The sequence below is a fragment of the Aotus nancymaae genome, unplaced genomic scaffold, assembly GCF_030222135.1.
Source record: "Aotus nancymaae isolate 86718 unplaced genomic scaffold, 86718_ANA_hifiasm-v0.15.2.pri h1tg000029l, whole genome shotgun sequence".
NCBI classification, from domain to species: Eukaryota; Metazoa; Chordata; class Mammalia; order Primates; family Aotidae; genus Aotus; species Aotus nancymaae.
In genome coordinates, this window is record NW_026988442.1 from 81,978,451 (window position 1) to 81,997,108 (window position 18,658).

An 18,658-nucleotide genomic window follows, 5' to 3' on the forward strand; every position below is an offset into this window, starting at 1 on the left:
CTAACAAGGAAATTCTGAATTTAAATTTAAATCTGACACTTGACTAACTGGACTAATAGACAGCTACAGAACACTCCACCTATCAATCGTTTAATATATTATCTTCTGACTATGGGACATACCTAAGACTAATAACATGCTCAGCAATTAAGCAAGTCTCAATAATATTTTAAAAATATATAATAGCGTTCTTGTGTCAGTTTGCTGAGAATGATGGTTTCCAGGTTCATCCATGTCCCTACAAAGGACGCGAACTCCTCATTTTTAATGGCTGCATAATATTCCATGGTGTATATGTGCCACATTTTTCCTGTCCAGTCTATCATCGATGGTGGGGAGGGATAGCATGGGGAGAAATGCCAGATATGGGTGAGGGGGAGGGAGGAAGCAAATCACACTGCCATGAATGCACCTATGCAACAACTTTGCATGTTTTTCACATGTACCCCAAAACCTAAAATGCAATAAAAATAATAATAATAATAATAATAATAAACATGCTCTCACCCAAACAGAAAAAATAAATATATATATATATATATAATAGCAACCATACCCTCAGACCACAGTGGCAGAAAAATAGAAATCAATACCAGGAAGAACTCCCACAACCACACAATTACATGGAAATTAAACAATTTGCTTCTGAATCACTTTTGAGTAAAAAACAAAATGAAGGCAGAAATAAAAATTTATTCAAATAAATGAAAACAAAGATACAACATACCCAAATTTCTGGAATGCAGCAAAATCAGTGTTAAAAGTTTACAGTCTACACAACTACCTCTAAAAGTTAGAAATATCTTAATGATCTAACATCACACCTAGATGAACTAGAAAAACAAGAACAAATAAACTCCAAAACTAGCAGGATAAATGAAATAACTAAATTAGAGTGGAATTAAACAAAATTGAGATCAAAACATTCAGAAAACAAATGGATGGAACCAAAGGTTGTTTCTTCCAAAGAAAAGACAGGATCAACAGAACCATAGCTAGATTAACAACAACAAAAAAGATAAGATACAAATAAGCAAAATTCAGAATGACAAAAGTGGTATTACAACCAATCCCACATAAATACAAAAATATTTCAGAGATAAATATGAATACTTCTATGTACACAAACTAGAAATCTAGAAAAAATAGAAAAATTCTGGCCACACATAAACTGCCATATTGAGTTAGGAAGAAATTGAAACCATGAGCAAATAAATGTTGAGTTCTGAAATTGAATCAGTAATAACTTGTCTGGCTATGGACAAGTTCCCCCACCTGGCTCCCTATCCCCATAAGGAGCACTTGCCGGCGCCATTGGCGCAGGTACTGAAGGAGAACTCGGCCCTGACTGCCAAGCGCGGAGGCGTCAAGGGCCACAGCAAGCTGCCAGGGGGCTCCGCAGATGGCAAACCCAAAGACTTCGCCTGAGAGTTGTGCGGCCAGGTGTTTAACGCTCATTATAACCTCACCCAACACATGCTGGTCCACACCGGAGCCAGATCGTTAGTGTGCAAAGTCTGCGGCAAAGGCTTTCGCCGGGTCAGCACGCTCTGCAGGCACAAAATGATCCACAACCAGGAAAAGCTGCATAAATGCAACCAGTGCGGCAAAGCGTTCAACCGCAGCTCGCCGCTCACCACGCATATCCACATCCACGCGGGCTACAAGCCCTTTGTCTGCGAATTTGGCGGCAAAGGCTTTCACCAAAAAAGGGAACCACAAGCTGACCCACAGCAGCGAGAAGCAGTACAAACGCACCATCTGCAACAAGGCCTTCCACCAGGTCTACGACCTAACCTTCCATATGCACACCCACAACGACAAGAAGCCTTTCACGTGCGCCACTTGTGGCAAAAAGTTTTGCAGAAACTGACTTAAACGTGTGTGAATCCACGACAGCGTGGGCCCTGCTGCCCACTCTGCAAAGGACCTGGCTAGGACAGTGCAGAGCTGAGAGCGACTGCTTTGCCCTTCCTTCCCTCCCTGTACCACCCGAAAACAGATCACACATATAAACTTATTTCTAAAATTAAAAGGCAAAAAAAAAAAAAAACCTGGCTGGAAAGCGAGAGATGGACAACTCTGAGCTGCTGCACATGTTAGAGTCCCCTGAGTCTCTGCTCCAAGGCAGATGAAGCTGAGCAGTTCTACAGGCGCATCAGGCCAAGAAAGAAGCTGCCCAGAAGGTGGGTGCTGTTGCTGCTGCTACCTCTTAGACAAGGAAAAACCGATTCAAAAGCCAAATAACCCCTCATGGAATTCGGCTCAAGGTTTGAAGACTCCGAGCTTGTCCTATGGACCTCAACACCAAGAACTAGAAATTGCAAATTTAATAGGTCATTTTGTATCAAAAGGTCAATTAGGAAGCATCTAGAATTTTTTTCAATTATACGAATATGTTCTCTGGGTTCTGCTGTGGCCAAGATAGTGTAAATTTGTTTTTTCTATTGTGGGTTTTGATTTTTCTCCCCAGAAATTGGTTTTATTTGATGTACGCAAGTCTTACATTTCTCAATAGAGAAAAAAAAAATCTCCATTAAAAAAACCTACTAACAACAAAAAAGCCTAAGACTAGATGAATTCATAGCTGAATTATACCAATTCAGTTGGAGAGCTGGTACCAAGTCTAATGAAACTATTTCAAAAATTCAAAGAGGAGACATGCCTCCTTAATTCATTCTGTGAAGCCAACATCACTACAACTGCCAAAAATACAATGAAAAGAGAAAATTATAGGCCAAGCCAATGTCCCTAATGAACATATACACAAAAATCATAAACCAAATACTAGCCAACTGAATCTAGTAGCACATCAAAAAGTTAATCTGCCGGGATCAAGTAGGCTCATTCCTGGAATACTAAGTTGGTTCAATGTATACCAATCAATAAATGTTATTTATCATATAAAAAGAATTAAAAATAAAACGCATAGGATCATCTCAGTAGACGCATAAAAAGTCTTTGATAAAACCCAGCATCCTTACATGATAAGAATCATCAACCAACACTGAAGGAACATACCTCCAAAAAAATAAGAGCTATGTATGACAAATCCGAAGCCAACATCATACTAACTAAATGGACAAAAGCTGGAAACATTCCCCTTAAGAACTGGAAAAGACAAGGAGGCCCACTCTCATCACTCCTATAAAGTATACTACAGGAAGTCTTTGCCAGAACAATCAGTGAAGAAAATCAAATAAAAGGCATTCAAATAGAAAAAAGAAGAAACCAAAATATCTCTCTTCACAGATGAAATGATTCCCTAGAAAATCCTAAACACTCTATCAAATGACTCCGGAAATTTGAAAATGACTTTAGTAAAGGATCAGGGTACAAAATCAATGTAAAAGATTCAGCAACATTTCTATACACTAATAATTTTGAAACTGAGTCAAGAATGCAATCCCATATACAAAATCCGTAAAAAAGCAAAATACCTAAAAATACATCTAACCAAGGTGAAAGATCTCTGCAAGGAGAACTCTAAAACACTGCTAAAAGACATCATAGATTACATAAATAAATGAAAAAATGTTCCAGGTTCATTGATTGGAAAAATCAGTATCATGAAAATTGTCACACTAGCCAAAGCAGTCTACAAATTTAGCACTGTTTCTATCAAACTATCAATGTTATTTTTTAATAGAATTACAAAAACTATTCTAAAATTAATATGGGACTATAAAAAGCCCAAATGACAAAATGAATCCTAAGCAAAAAGAAGAAAGCCAGAGGCATCACATTACCCAACTTCAAACTATACTGTAAGTCTATGGTAACCAAAACGGTATAGTACTGGTACAAAAACAGACACATAAACTAACAGAACAGATTAGAGAACCCAGAAAAAAAGCTGCACACCTATAGCCATCTGAGCTTTAGACACTGAGCTGAACTCAACAAAAATAAGCAATGGGGAATAGACTCCCTATTCAATACATTGTGCTGGGATAGCAAGCAAAAGTATGAAATTGGATGCCTACCATTAATCATCTACAAAAATTAAATCAAGATGGATTAAAGATTTAAATGTAAGACATCAAACCATAAGAATCCTAGATGAAAATGTAGGAAATAACATTGTGGACATCAGCCTTGGAAAAGAATTAACGACAAAGTCCTCAAAAATTATTGCAACAAAAACTAAAATTGACAAGTTGGATCTAATTAAACTAAAGAGCTTCTTTACAGCTAAAGAAATTGTCAACAGAGTGAGCAGATAACCTAGAGAATGGGAGAAAATATTTGTAAACTATGAATCCAACAACAAAAAATTAAAACCAATAACCCCAATAAAAAATAGACTAAAGGCATAACAGACACTTTTGAAAAGACATATAAATGGCTGACAAACATAAAAAAAATCCTCCACATCACAAATCATCAGAGAAAGGCAATGCAAAACCACAGTGAGATACCACCTATTAGTAAAAACAATAAATAAATAAATGAATAAATAAATAAATAACAGATGTTGATGGAATTGCAGATAAAGGGAATGCTTATACACTGCTAGTGACAATGTAGTTCAACCATTATAGAAACTAGTTTGGGAATTTCTCAAACAACTTAAAATTGAACTACCATTTGACCCAGCAATCCAAATACTAGATATGTATCCAAAGGAAAATAAATCATTCTACCAAAGAGACACTGCACTGCACTTGCATGTTCATCACAGCATTATTCACAATAGCAAAGACATGGATTCAATCTAGGTGCCCATCAATGGTGGACTGAATAAAGAAAATGTGGTACATATACACAATGAAATACTGGGAAGCCATTGAAAAGAACAAAATTATGTCACTTACAGCAATACAGATGCAGCTGGAGGCCATTATTCTAAATAAATTAATGAAGAAACAGAAAACCAATTACCACGTTTTCACTTGTAAGTGGGAAATAAAGATTGGGCACTCATAGACACAGATGGTAACAATAGACACTTCGGACCACCAAAGTTAGGATGGAGGAAGCAAGGCAAGGGTGGTATAACTAACTGTTAGTTACTATGCTCTGGATGGCAGAATCATTCATTTCCCACACCTTAGCATTACACAATACACCCATGTAACAAACCTGCACATGTAACCCTGAATCTAAAAATTAAATTAAAAAAAAACTGTTTCATTTTTTTTCATTCTTTCATTTATGTCTGCTCTCATATTTGTTTCCCTTCTTCTAACTATGGGTATAGATTGCTATTCTTTTCATACTTTATTGAGGTGTGAAGTACTACTGGTACCAAAACAGAAATACAGACCAATGGAACAGAACAGAGGCCTCAGAAATAACGCCACACATCTACAACCATCTGATCTTTGACGAACCTGACAAAAACAAGCAATGGGGAAAGGATTCCCTATTTAATAAATGGTGTTGGGAAAACTGACTAGCTATATGCAGAAAGCTGAAACTGAACCCCTTCCTGACACCTTACACTAAAATTAACTCCAGATGGATTAAAGATTTAAATGTAAGACCTAACACCATAAAAACTCTAGAAGAAAACCTAAGCAATATCATTCAGGACATAGGCATGGACAAGGACTTCATGACTAAAACACCAAAAGCAATGACAACAAAAGGCAAAATTGACAAATGGGATCTAATTAAACTGAAGAGCTTCTGTACAGCAAAATAAACTATCACTAGAGTGAGCTGGCAATCAACAGAATGGGAAATAATTTTTGCAATCTACCCATCTGAAAAAGGGCTAATATCTAATTTACAAGAAAAATAAGACAACCCCATTAAAAAGTGGGCACAGGATATAAACAGACACTTCTCAAAAGAAGACATTTATGCAACCAACAAACATATGAAAAAAAGCTCATCATCACCGGTCATTAGAAAAATCTAAATCAAAACCACATTGAGATATCATCTCATGCCATTTACAGTGGCGATCATTAAAAAATCAGGATACAACAGATGCTGGAGAGGATGTGGAGAAATAGAAACACTTTTACACGGTTGGTAGGAGTGTAAATTAGTTCATCCATTGTGGAAGACAATGTGGTGATTCCTCAAGGATTTGCAACCAGAAATATCATTTGACCCAGCAATCCCATTACTGCATATATACCCAAAGGATTATAAATCATTCTGTTATAAAGACACACATACACATATGTTTATTGTGGCACTGTTTACAATAGCAAAGACCTGGAACCAACCCAAATGCCCATCAGTGATAGACCAGATAAAGAAAACATGGCACATATACACCATGGAATACTATGCAGCCATTAAAAGGATGAGTTCATGTCCTTTGCAGGGATATGGATGAAGCTGGAAACCATCATTCTCAGCAAATTAACACAAGAACAGAAAACCAAAAACCGCATGTTGTCATTCATAAGTGAGAGTTAAACAATGAGAAAACATGGACACAGGGAGGAGAACGTCGCACACCAGGGCCTGTCAGGGGGATGGGAGACTAGGAGAGGATAGCATTAGGAGAAATAGCTAATGCAGATGACTGGTTGATGGGTGCAGCGAACTACCATGGCACATGTATACCCATGTAACAAACCTGCATGTTCTGCACATGTACCCCAGAACTTAAAGTATAATAAAAATAAATAAAATAAAAAAGAAATTGTTCTTTTGCAATATAAGCATTTATTGTAATATACTTCCCTTCTTAGTACTACTTTTCTTAAATTCGTAAGTTTTGGTTTATTGTGTTTTCATTTTTACCTGTAGGAAGATATTTTCTAATTTACTTGTGCTTTTTTTTTTCTTTGATTCATTGGTTATTTAAGAGGGCATTGTTTAACTTTCTATTACCTGTAATTTTCTAGTTTTCCTATATCAATTGAATTCTAGTTTGCTTCCACTGAAGTCAGATTAGATACTATTCAAAATTCCTAAATTTGTTAAGATGTATTTAGTGTTCTAACGAGGTCCATCTCCAAGAATGTTTCATGTATACTTGAGAAGAATGTATATTCTGATACTGTTGAGTGGAGGATTTTGTATATGTCTGTTGGGTCCATTTTGTCTATATTGTTCTCATCTTCCATTTATTTGTCTTCTTTTTTTTTTTTTTTTTGAGACAGAGTTTCGCTCTCGTTACCCAGGCTGGAGTGCAATGGCGCGATCTCGGCTCACCGCAACCTCCGCCTCCCGGGTTCAGGCAATTCTCCTGCCTCAGCCTCCTGAGTAGCTGGGATTACAGGCACGCGCCACCATGCCCAGCTAATTTTTTGTATTAGTAGAGACGGGGTTTCACCATGTTGACCAGGATGGTCTCGATCTCTTGACCTAGTGATCCACCCGCCTCGGCCTCCCAAAGTGCTGGGATTACAGGCTTGAGCCACCGCGCCCGGCCCCATTTATTTGTCTTCTATCTGGTTGTTCTAGCCATTATTGAAAGCAAGATACTGAATTAACCTATGATTACTGTGTTACTATCTCTTCTATTCTTATATTCTGTCAATACATGCTTCTTAAATTTCAGTTGCTTGAATTGTAAATGGAGATACATTTATAATTGTTATATTTTCTGGTGTCTTTATTATTTTCTCATTATATAATGTCACTCTTTGTCCCTTGTGATTGTTTTTTAGCTAAGGTTTATTTTTATATTATAAGCATAACCATCCCTGATCTCTTTTGGTTATGATTTACAGGAAATTTCCCCAATTCTTTCACTTTTAGTCTCCATGTGTTATTATGTTTAAGATTGAGTTTCTTATAGACATAATGCATCTTCTTCTTTTAAAATTTATTCAGCGACTCTATTTCTTTTGATGGGAGAGTTTAGTTGATTTACATTTCATGTAATTACTGATTTTAAGAAAGAACTTACTACTACATTAAATTTTTTTTTTCCTGTTTCTTTTATTCTTCTTTGGTTCTCCTGCTGCATTTTTTGTGCTATATTGATTTTTCTGTGTTGTCATGTTTTGATTTCTTTATCATTTCCTTTTAAGTTATCATCTATAGATATTGTCTTTGGATCTACCATGGAGAATACATAAAACATTTTAAAGATATAACTATTTTGAGCAGAAAAAAATTCAATCATACACAAAAACATCTTCCCTTTCATGTATCTTCACTCCCATTTTATTTGATACCACAAATTATATCTATATACGTAGTACTTCTAATTACAGAGTAAATTATTTTTATGCCTTTGTGTTTCAAATTCTATATAAAAATTTAAAATATTTTATGAACCACTATGGCAATAATGTAGTATTCTCTATTTATCCACATATTTACCTGTAGTAGTGAGCTTTATATTTTCATGAGATTTTAAATTGCTATCTAGTTCTCTTCTACCTCAAATTGTAAGATTGCCTTTGGCATTTCTTATAATACAAGTGCAGTGGTTAGTGACGAACTCTCTCAGGTATTACTTACCTAATAAAGTATTTATTTTCCCCTTTTTTTTCTGAATGACAGTTTTGCTGGATATACTATTTTTAGTAGAAAGTTTATTTTTTTCTTTCAGCACTTTGAATGTTTATTTCAATTCCTCTAGCCTGAAATTATTCAGTTGAGAAATCTTGTGTTACTTATATAGAAGCTCTCTTTTAGGTAATGAGTCACTTTTCTCTTGTTGCTTTCAGATGCTATTTGTCTTTTGACATTTGTGAATTTGATTATAATGTTTCTAGGTGTGAATCTCTGTGTATTCATGCTATTCATAATTCTTTAAGATTACTGAATTTGAATGTCCATTTCTTTTCTTTTTGTTTGATTGTACTTTGATTCTGGGGTACACGTGCTGATCATGCAGGATTGTTGCATAGGTGCGTACTTGGCAAGGTGGTTTGCTTCCTCCATCCCCCCGCCACCCGTAACTGGCATTTCTCCCCATGTTATCCTTCTTAGCCTCTCCACCCTCCCCGCTGTCCCTCTATTAGCCCTCCCCCACCAACCCCAGTGTGTAATGCTCCCCTCCCTGTGTCCATGTGTTCTCATTGTTTAACACTTACCTATGAGTGAGAACATGCAGTGTTTGGTTTTCTGTTCTTGTGTCAGTTTGCTGAGAATGATGGTTTCCAGATTCATCCATGTCCCTGCAAAGGTCATGAACTCAACCTTTTTTATGGCTGTGTAGTATTCTATGGTACATATGTGCCACAATTTCTTTGTCCATTCTATCACTGATGGGCATTTGGGTTGGTTTCAGGTCTTTGCTATTGTAAACAGTGCCGCAGTGAACATGTGTGCATGTGTCTTTATAATAGAATGATTCATAATCCTTTGGATATATACCCAGTAATTTGATTGCTGGGTCAAATGGAGTTTCTATTTCTAGATCCTTGAGGTATTGCCACACTGTCTTCCACAATGGTTGAACTAATTTGCACTCCCACCAACAGTGTATAAGTGTTCCTTTTTCTCCACATCCTCTCCAGCATCTGTTGTCTCCTGATTTTTTAATGATTGCAATTCTAATTGGCTTGAGATGGTATCTCAATGTGGTATTGATTTGCATTTCTCTGATGACTAGGGACGATGAACATTTTTTCACGTGTTTGTTGACCTTGCAAATGTCTTCTTTTGAAAAGTGTCTGTTCATATCCTTTACCCACTGTTGAACCGTTTTTTTTTTTCTTGTAAATCTGCCTTAGTTTTTTGTAGATTCTGGATATTAGGCTTTGTCGGATGGGTAGATTGCAAAGATTTTTTCCCATTCTATAGCTGCTGGTTTAAAAGCTGAAACTGGACCCCTTCCTTACGCCTTCCACTAATATTAACTACAGATGGATTAAAGATTTAAATGTAAAACTCACACCATAAAAACCCTTGAATGTCCATTTCTTTCTGAAGTTTCTATTATTTCTTAAAATAACCATTCTGTTCATTTTGCTTTTCTGAAATTTTCATAATCGATTTATTGGTTGGCTTGATGATCAAAAATTCTTTAGGCTTTCTTTATCCTTTTTATTCTTCCTTGATTTCATAATTTTAGATGAATTATCTTCAAGTTCACTGATTTCTGCCAATCTGCTGTTGAACCCTACTAGTAAAATTTTCAATTCATTTATTGCATTCTTAAACTTCAGAATTTGTTTGGTTCTTCTGCATATATTCCATTTTCTTGTTAATCATCTTATTTTAGTTTTAAATTATTTTCCTGATTTTGTTTAATTGCTGATCTGTATTCTCTTATAGATTATGGAATATTTTTAAAGGTAAATATTTTGAATTACTTGTCAAGTAATTCAGAGATCTCCATTTTGGGGGGGTTAGTTCTCAGAGACTTTTGTTGTTGCTTTTTTTTTTTTTTTTTTTTGCTAGGCTGTGTTTCTCTGTTTTGTTTGCTGTTGTCATTGATTTTTCTCATTTGCCTTATTCTTTTGGTTGCTTAGATTTATGCATTAGAAAATATATTCTTCTGCAAGTTCTTATGGGTTGGCTTCATACTTGGTAATATCTTCAACAGGCAATCTGGTTAGAGATTCTGGGGACCAATAAAACCTTTTGGTGGGGGCTGTAACTTCTCTGGGCCTGTGCATGCAACCCCAATTAGAGGGAGTTGCCGGTTTTCTTTTCAGGAGCTGGTAATCTCTTGCTGTTTCTGGTGTTTGCCTGCAGTACTGCAGGTTCTGTGGTGCTGCAGCAACAAGTCTCCTGTACTCTTGTATTCTCAGTGGTCTAAGACATCCAAAGTATGCTGGCTCCTTGTCAATACTCTAAGTCAGGCAAGACAGAAACCAGTTCTTTAGACAGCCCTTTGGAAAACCAGAAGGCCAGACACATGTTCCACTCATCCCTCTCCCTCCTGAGGGAGAAACTTCAGATTGGGTACATCCTCCCAGTTGTGCTGAGCTGTACTAGTCTGTTTATAAAAGCACTCCAATTTCTTTGGTTCTGCACTATACCACCCCCACTCTCCCTTGTTTTCGGTGTTCCCAGCCACCCAAACTCTCATAATTACATAAATTTCCTAAGTCAGGTAAGGCAGAAACTGGTCATAAGGTCAGCCTTCCAAAAAGCCAGAATACACCTTCCAATTTTCTTTTCCCTCCCCTTGAAGACGCTGCATACTGGGGTTCTATCCTGATGAAATTCAGCCATGCCAGTTTGGGGGTAAGGTAATTGCAGGTAAATCAAATTGTCTCTTCTTACCTATTTCAATGTGGCTTTTTGTAGCTTTACACTACACTTTGGGTACTGCAACTTATTAATTGGGTTTCAGTGTTCTCAAAAGGTATTTTGGTCCATGTTATTTTTGTAAGGTATATTGCCAAGTCAAAATGAGGAAACTGAGGCCAGTGTGAGAAAATGAGAATCCAATTTATTCAGCTCTTGGGCGAGGTTCTGTGGTCTGGGAAGGGGCCAGAGAAGTCGCTCTGGGCTTCTCAGGGCGTGGGGTTTTATAGGGAGTGGAGGTAGTTGATTGGTCATTAGGGAAACAAAGAGCAGACAGTTTCCTTGGTGAGGGGGTTTGATTGGTCATTAGGGAAACAAAGAGCAGACAGTTTCATTGGTCAGGGGAAGTCAAGGTGCCGATGGGGCGAGCTGCCATTGGTAGCCAGGCGGGGCTACTGGTGGGTTGACCGGCTGGGGAGGTCAATGTTAAGCTGCCATTGGACAAATCTTTGGTGAGCTTTTTAAATTTTGAAGGGGTCGAGTGAGGAATGCAGGAGCGGGTGTGTGGAGCCTGCATGGAGAGGCCTGATAGGAGTGGGTGTGGGGGAGCCAGCATGGAGAGGCCTGATAGGAGTGGGTGTGGGGAGCCAGCATGGAGTGGCCTGATAGGAGTGGGTGTCTGGAATGATGACTTCATTATCTGGCACGGGGAGAGATAAGTGTGTCCATTTGGCTCCCGGCGAGGCAGCCAGCCTTACAATTTTTATGCTGGTATCTCTGTAGGGAAATGAGGGCTGGAACTAGCTATCTAATATCTTATTTACAAATAATGTTTAAGTAACATTTATACTAATATAGAAATATTTAATAATTTAGTGCTTAATTTGTCACCTAATATTTAGAAAAGATAAAACATATATATATATGAATTCATTCTAAATTTGAACATTTCCTGCTTATAAACTTGGTTCTGCAAAGATTTCACAGGTGTACTCTGGCTTAGCAGTGGATAGGTAATTATGAGTGGAGTTTATTTCCTCCCTAAGGTCCCTGCACATCTGCTTATATGTTTAGAAAATGTCACTGTAAAAATAACCCAAAGATACAAATTTTGGATTGCATCTTTAACAGATAATGGGAGGTTTGTGAGATGTCTTGAAGATGCCTTCATATCTCTAGGAGATTTGGGAATTCACGGTAAGCACCAAAAATGCTTTCTTATATTTGTGACCATGAAAGATTTCAGTTGAATAGAGTTTCATGTTCCTTTTATTTAGATTAGCATATAAAATAGTTACATATCTGGATGCAAAGATGCTGTTAGAAGTTTTGATACTATAATTGATTTCACAGTTTTTTTTACTCTCTCTCTCTATGTGTGTGTGTGTATATTTTATTAAAACAAGTAGAAAAATGTTATAGTTAACACACCAGACCTAACATATTAGAGATAAGCATCCTATTAAAAATAGTCCTGAAAAATTGGACACACATATTGCTAGAGTGTAGGATAAGGGGTCAGGGAGTTACATGAGCCTGGATTTGGCTCCTGACTATACCCTTTGATCACTGTGGGACTTTAGTGAATTGCTTCAACTCTTTTTAGCCTCAGTTGCTACATAATCAAAACAAGATTATGATCTTTAACTCACATTATGAGAATTAAATAAGATAAAATGTTCTTTGTCAAACATCAGTTAGGATGTTCTATACCAAATAACTTTTAGCCATTGAAATGACAAAACATGTTTCATGAATTCATTGTTCAAAATAAAACTAATTGCTCTTATGAAATGTTTCTCAGAGCCTATAGAAAAAATAAGAATGATTTTCTATGGCACAAAAATGAATGGATTTATTTCTAAAATCCCAAACATCTTCTGAATGTTATCTAAAAGGTAACGTGAGAGTTTTCTCAAAACATTTATATTATTTTATTTTATGAAGATACTGGAACCTTCAAGTTACAAAGTAGCAGCATATATGCAAACTGGCTTTATTCCCCAGCACAGATCAACAAAAACAAACATACAGCACTAATGCTATCACCAGTAATATACCAAATCTGAAATATGAGGATGAGACAGTTCTCACAGCCACAGAGAAGTAAAAAGTCTCCAAGCAGACAGTAAAATAATTGGATTTTCATATTCATGGTATCACTCCTCCAATCTGCTTGGCATCAACTATGCAGGCATTTTCCCCTGACTCACAATTTTTACACTACAAAAAGTAAAACTCTGGTGACAACCATGCTTTCTAGCCATCTTCGTTACCTGGCAGGAAACCTTTTCCTGCCACACCCACAAGAAGTATCACAAGTATCTGAAGTGCAAAATATCCATTTGGACAGATAGAGACAAGACAGAGAGTGACACTACTATCCTCAGCCCTGGAAACTTTGCTCTATCCATAGGCAAAGGACACACCAAATCAAATAGGCTTTTCAGCTTCACTGTGTTGTAGAAGGCACATTCCTTAGTTTCCCTGGGGATGAACCCTTAGCCAGCCTTCCCACACTACTGGGGTATCTTCTTAGGGACTTCTATCATTCGAAACAGTGAGTACTCTGATCAGGTACTAGAGCCAAGACAAACCTGGGTGAAACATACATCTAGTGCCAAGAAGGAGACGGACACAGCAGGGGGAAAGAGAAAGAAACTCAACTGGTAAATTACAAAAACTCTCTATGTAAACATATCCAAGTAAAACTCAAAATAAACCAGACAGGAAGATCTCCTCAAATTAACAAAGCAAGGAGCCAGTGGCTGACCCTAGTGAGAGTGTGATATGTGAGCTCTCTGACCAAATATTCAAAGTAGGAATTTTAAGGAAACTCAGTGATCCTCAAGTTAACACAGAAAAGCAACTTATACATTTATCAGAGAAATTTAACAAGGATATTAAAATAATTTTAAAATATCAAGCAGAAATCTTTGAACAAAAGACTACAATTGCTAGACTTAAAAATATATTAAAAGCCTACAATATCAAAATGAATTAAGAAGAAAGAATCAGTGAGCTCAAAATTAGGATATCTGAAAACACATATAAGAAAAAAGGACAAAAAAATAAAAAGGAAAACAGTAGAAAGACTGACTATAGAATATAGATGAAATACCTCAAAAAGGCCAGAACTAAGTAAAAATAATTAATACTCAAGAGAGAATTTAGCAAGAGGAAGGAAAAGAAAGGTTATTCAAAGAAATAATAACTAAACCTTTCCAAACTTGGGAATGATTTAAATATTTAGGTACAAGATCAGAGAATACCAAACAGAGTCATCCTAAATAAGACTACCCCAAGACAGATGCCTTAGACTAATAATCAAACCCTTGAAAGTCAAGGACAAAGAAAGGATCTGAAAGGTAGCAAGATAAAAGAAGCAAATAACCTATAAAGGAGCTCCAATTCATGTGGCAACAGATGTCTCAATGGAAACCATACAGGCAGAGAATGGGATAACATTTTCAAAGTAATGAAAGAAAGAAAAAAACAATACCATTCAAAAATACTGTATCCAGCAAAGCTAGCCTTCAAATATAAAGGAGAGAGAAAAACTCTTGCAGCCAAATAGTTGAGAGAATTTGTCACCAGCAGACACATCTTCCAAGAAATACTAACAAGTGTGCTTCAGTCCGAAAAAAAAAAAAACAAACAAAAACAAACAAAAAATACTAATGTGAAAAAAGAAAAATTTTAGAGGTATAAAACCCACAGAAAAAGTTAACTAAATAGACCACCTTATAATACTTTGATGCTGTGTTTTGTGAAATGCAATCCACTCCTATCTCTAGTATGAAGCCTAAAAGACAAATATATCAAAACCAAAAATAGTTAGAGAAAGCTGTTCAGAAATAGGCAATATTAAAATATGTAAATTGAGACAAAAAAAGTCAAAATGTTGGAGGGGAATGGAGTTAATATGTAGTTAGTTTTAAACATGTTTTTCTTTGTTTTTTATGGCATAAGTTGTCATCTCTTTAATGACTTACTACATCTATAATAGGTTTTTGTAAGCCTCATGTTAGCCACAATGCATAAACCTGTAATTGGTACGTCAGAAATAAAAAGCAATGAATTAAAACATACTACCTGAGAAAATCACTTAGTCACAAAGAAATACAATAAAAAATGAAAAAAGGGAAAAAAGGAGTTTCAAATGAAGTATAAAACAAGCAACAAAATGGCAGTAGTAAGTCTTTTTTTATTATTACTAACATCACTGAATGTAAATGAACTTAATTTCCCAGTTATAAAAAAAAAGGGTAGCTGATTGAATAAAGAAACAAGATCCAGCTATACTGTCTACAAGAAAACCATTTCACCTGTAAAGACATACGTAGACTGCAAGTGAAGGGATGCAAAGTAAAATATATTCCATTCTAGTGAATACCAAAAGACTAGGAGTAGCTATACCTAGATAAAACAGACTAGAAGTCAAAGACTGTAAAAGAGAAAAATGTCACTACATAATGATAAATATATCAATTCAGGAGAGGATATAAACACTATAAATACTAATGCACACAGCATGAAACACCCGAGTATATAAAAGAAACACTAATTAATCCAAAGGGAGTTACAGACTTCAATTTAATAACTGCTGAAAACTTCAACACCCCACTTACAGTAATAGACTGATCACTAAAACAAAAAATCAACAAGGAAACATCAGAGTTAAACTACACACTAGATCAAATAGGAATAACTGGAATTTACAGAATATTTTACCCAACGACAACAGAATACACATTCTTTTCAACAACACATGGAAAAGTTTTCAGAAGAGGCTATATCTTAGGCCACAAAACACGTGTCAATAAATTCAAAAAAACTAGAAATAATATTAAGTATTTTTTCTGAACACATTTTAATACAACTAGAAATACATAAGAGAAAACTCAAGAACTACACAAACACATCAAAATTAAACAACATGCTCCTGAACAACCAATGAGTCAATGAATAAATAAAGAAGGAAAAATTTTAAAATACCTAGGAATACAACTAACAAGGAATGTAAAGGACCTCTTCAAGGAGAACTACAAACCACTGCTCAACGAAATAAGAGAGGACACAAACAGATGGAGAAACATTCCATGTTCATGGTTAGGAAGAATTAATATCGTGAAAATGGCCATACTGCCCAAAGTAATTTACAGATTCAACGCTATCCCCATCAAGCTACCAATGACCTTCTTCACAGAACTGGAAAAAACCACCTTAAACTTCATATGGAACCAAAAGAGAGCCCGCATAGCCAAGTCAATTCTAAGCAAAAAGAACAAAGCAGGAGGCATCACACTACCGGACTTCAAACTCTACTACAAGGCTACGGTAATCAAAACAGCATGGTACTGGTACCAAAACAGAGATATAGACCAATGGAACAGAACAGAGGCGTCGGAGGCGACACAACATATGTTGTTGTGATAAAACCTGATAAAATTTTAAATTTCTTAAAAGACAACATAAAAAAATTCTGAGATACAGCAAAGTAGTACTAAGCATGAAGTTTATAGCAAAAAATATTTGCATCAAAAAATAGAAAGACTTTAAATAAACAATCTAATGACGCCTCTCAAGGAACTAGAAAATCGAGGACAAACCAAATCCAAAATTAGTGGAAGAAAAGAAAAAATTAAGATCAGAGCAGAAATAAACAAAATTGAGACTAAAAAATACAGAAAAGCATATAAAAATAAAAAGATTTTTTCTTGCAAAAAGTAAAATTAGAAAAACTTAATTATGAAAAAAGAGAAGACCCAAATAAAATCAGAAGTAAAATAGATAACATAAAACTGAGACTACAGAAACACAAAAAATCATTAGAGACTATTGGGAACAACTTTATGCCAACAAATTGGAAAACTTAGAAGAAATTCATAAATTACTGGACACATTCAACCCACCAAGATTGAAATATGAAGAAATAAAAAACATCTATAAATCAATAAAGAGCAACAGGATTGAAGCTACAATAAAATGTCTCCCATCAAAGAGAAGTCCAAGATCTGATGGCTTTAATACTGAATTATACCAAACATTTAATAAGAATACCAATTCTATTCAAACTCTTCAAAAAAAAAAAAATATCAGGGAGATAATGCTTCCAAACTCATTCTACAAAGCCAACACTTCTTTCGTGACAAATCCCAGATTAGGACACAACAACAACAACAAAAACAACAAAATTAACTAATTAAAAAACCACAGGCCAACATCACTGATTAACATAGATACAAAAATCCTCAACAAAAACAGTAGGAAATTCAATTTAACAACATATTAGAAATATTATTCACCAGAATTAAGTGGGATTCATCCTAGGAATGCAAGAATGGCTCAATAAATCAATAATTACACTATTACTGATTACAGTGCAATAAAATTGCAATGCAATATATGAGACAAAACATTTTAACAGAACCAAGAACAAAACAATATGATTTCAAATATATCCTAAAAATAATTTTATAAAATTCAATATCCTTTCAAGATTTAAAAAAAAAAAAAACCCTCAAAAAACTGGGTTTAGAAAGAAAGTAGCTCCAAACAATAAAAGCCATATGTGACAAAGCCACAACCAGTGTCCTGCTGAACTGGGAAAGACCGAAAGCCTTTAAGATCTGAAACAAGAAAATTTTGCTTTCACCAATTTTATTCAACATCATACTGGAATTCCTCACCAGAGCAATCATATAAAAGAAAGAAATAAAATTTAAATTGGAATGGAAGAAGTCAAATTAACCTTGTCTATGACATGATCTTATATTTATAAGAACCTGAAGAGTCTACCAAAAACTGTTGAAACTGCTCATTTCAATAAAACTGCAGGATGCAGAAATCAGTAGGATTTATATACTCCAAAAGCAAACAATCTGAAAAGAAATCAAGAAAGCATTCCTGTTTACAATAGCTAAAAATAATATAAAATACCTAGGATTCAATTTAATCAAAGATGTGAAAGAACTGTACAAAAGTACTATAAAACAATAATGAAATAAATTGAAGAGGCAACAAAAAATGGTAGTACATGCTAATTATCAGAAAATTAATACTGTTAAAATTAAAATATTATTTAAAGCAATTTACAGATTCAATGACATCCCTATCAAAATACCAATGACATTCTTCAGGGAAATAGAGAAAAAAAAAAGCCTAAAATTTATGTGGATTCACAAAAGACTCCAAATAACCAAAGCAATCCTGAACATAAAGGACAAAAGGAAAGGTGTTACAATACCTGATTTCAAAATATATTACAAGGCTATAGTAGCCAAATAAACATGGTACTGGCATAAAAACAGACACATAAAGCAATGGAACATAATAGAGAACCCAGATATAAATTCACACATTTCCAGCCAATTCAGTTTTGACAAAGGAACTGAGAGCATCCAATGGGAAACAACAGTCTTTTAAATAAATACTGGTGGTGAAACTTAGTATGTGGAAGAATAAAACTATATCCCTCTTCTCATCATATACAAAAATAAAATCAAAATAGATTAAAGTCTTAAATCTAAGGCTTGAAATTATAAAACTAATACAAGAAAGCTAAAGGGAACAAAAGAAAAAATAG

General features: G+C 35.3%; 1 pseudogene; it reads left to right on the forward strand.

Moving 5' to 3' along the window:
• Positions 1 to 1,215: 1,215 nt before the first annotated feature.
• LOC105728149 (fez family zinc finger protein 2-like) lies at positions 1,216 to 1,954 on the forward strand (annotated as a pseudogene).
• Positions 1,955 to 18,658: the final 16,704 nt, after the last annotated feature.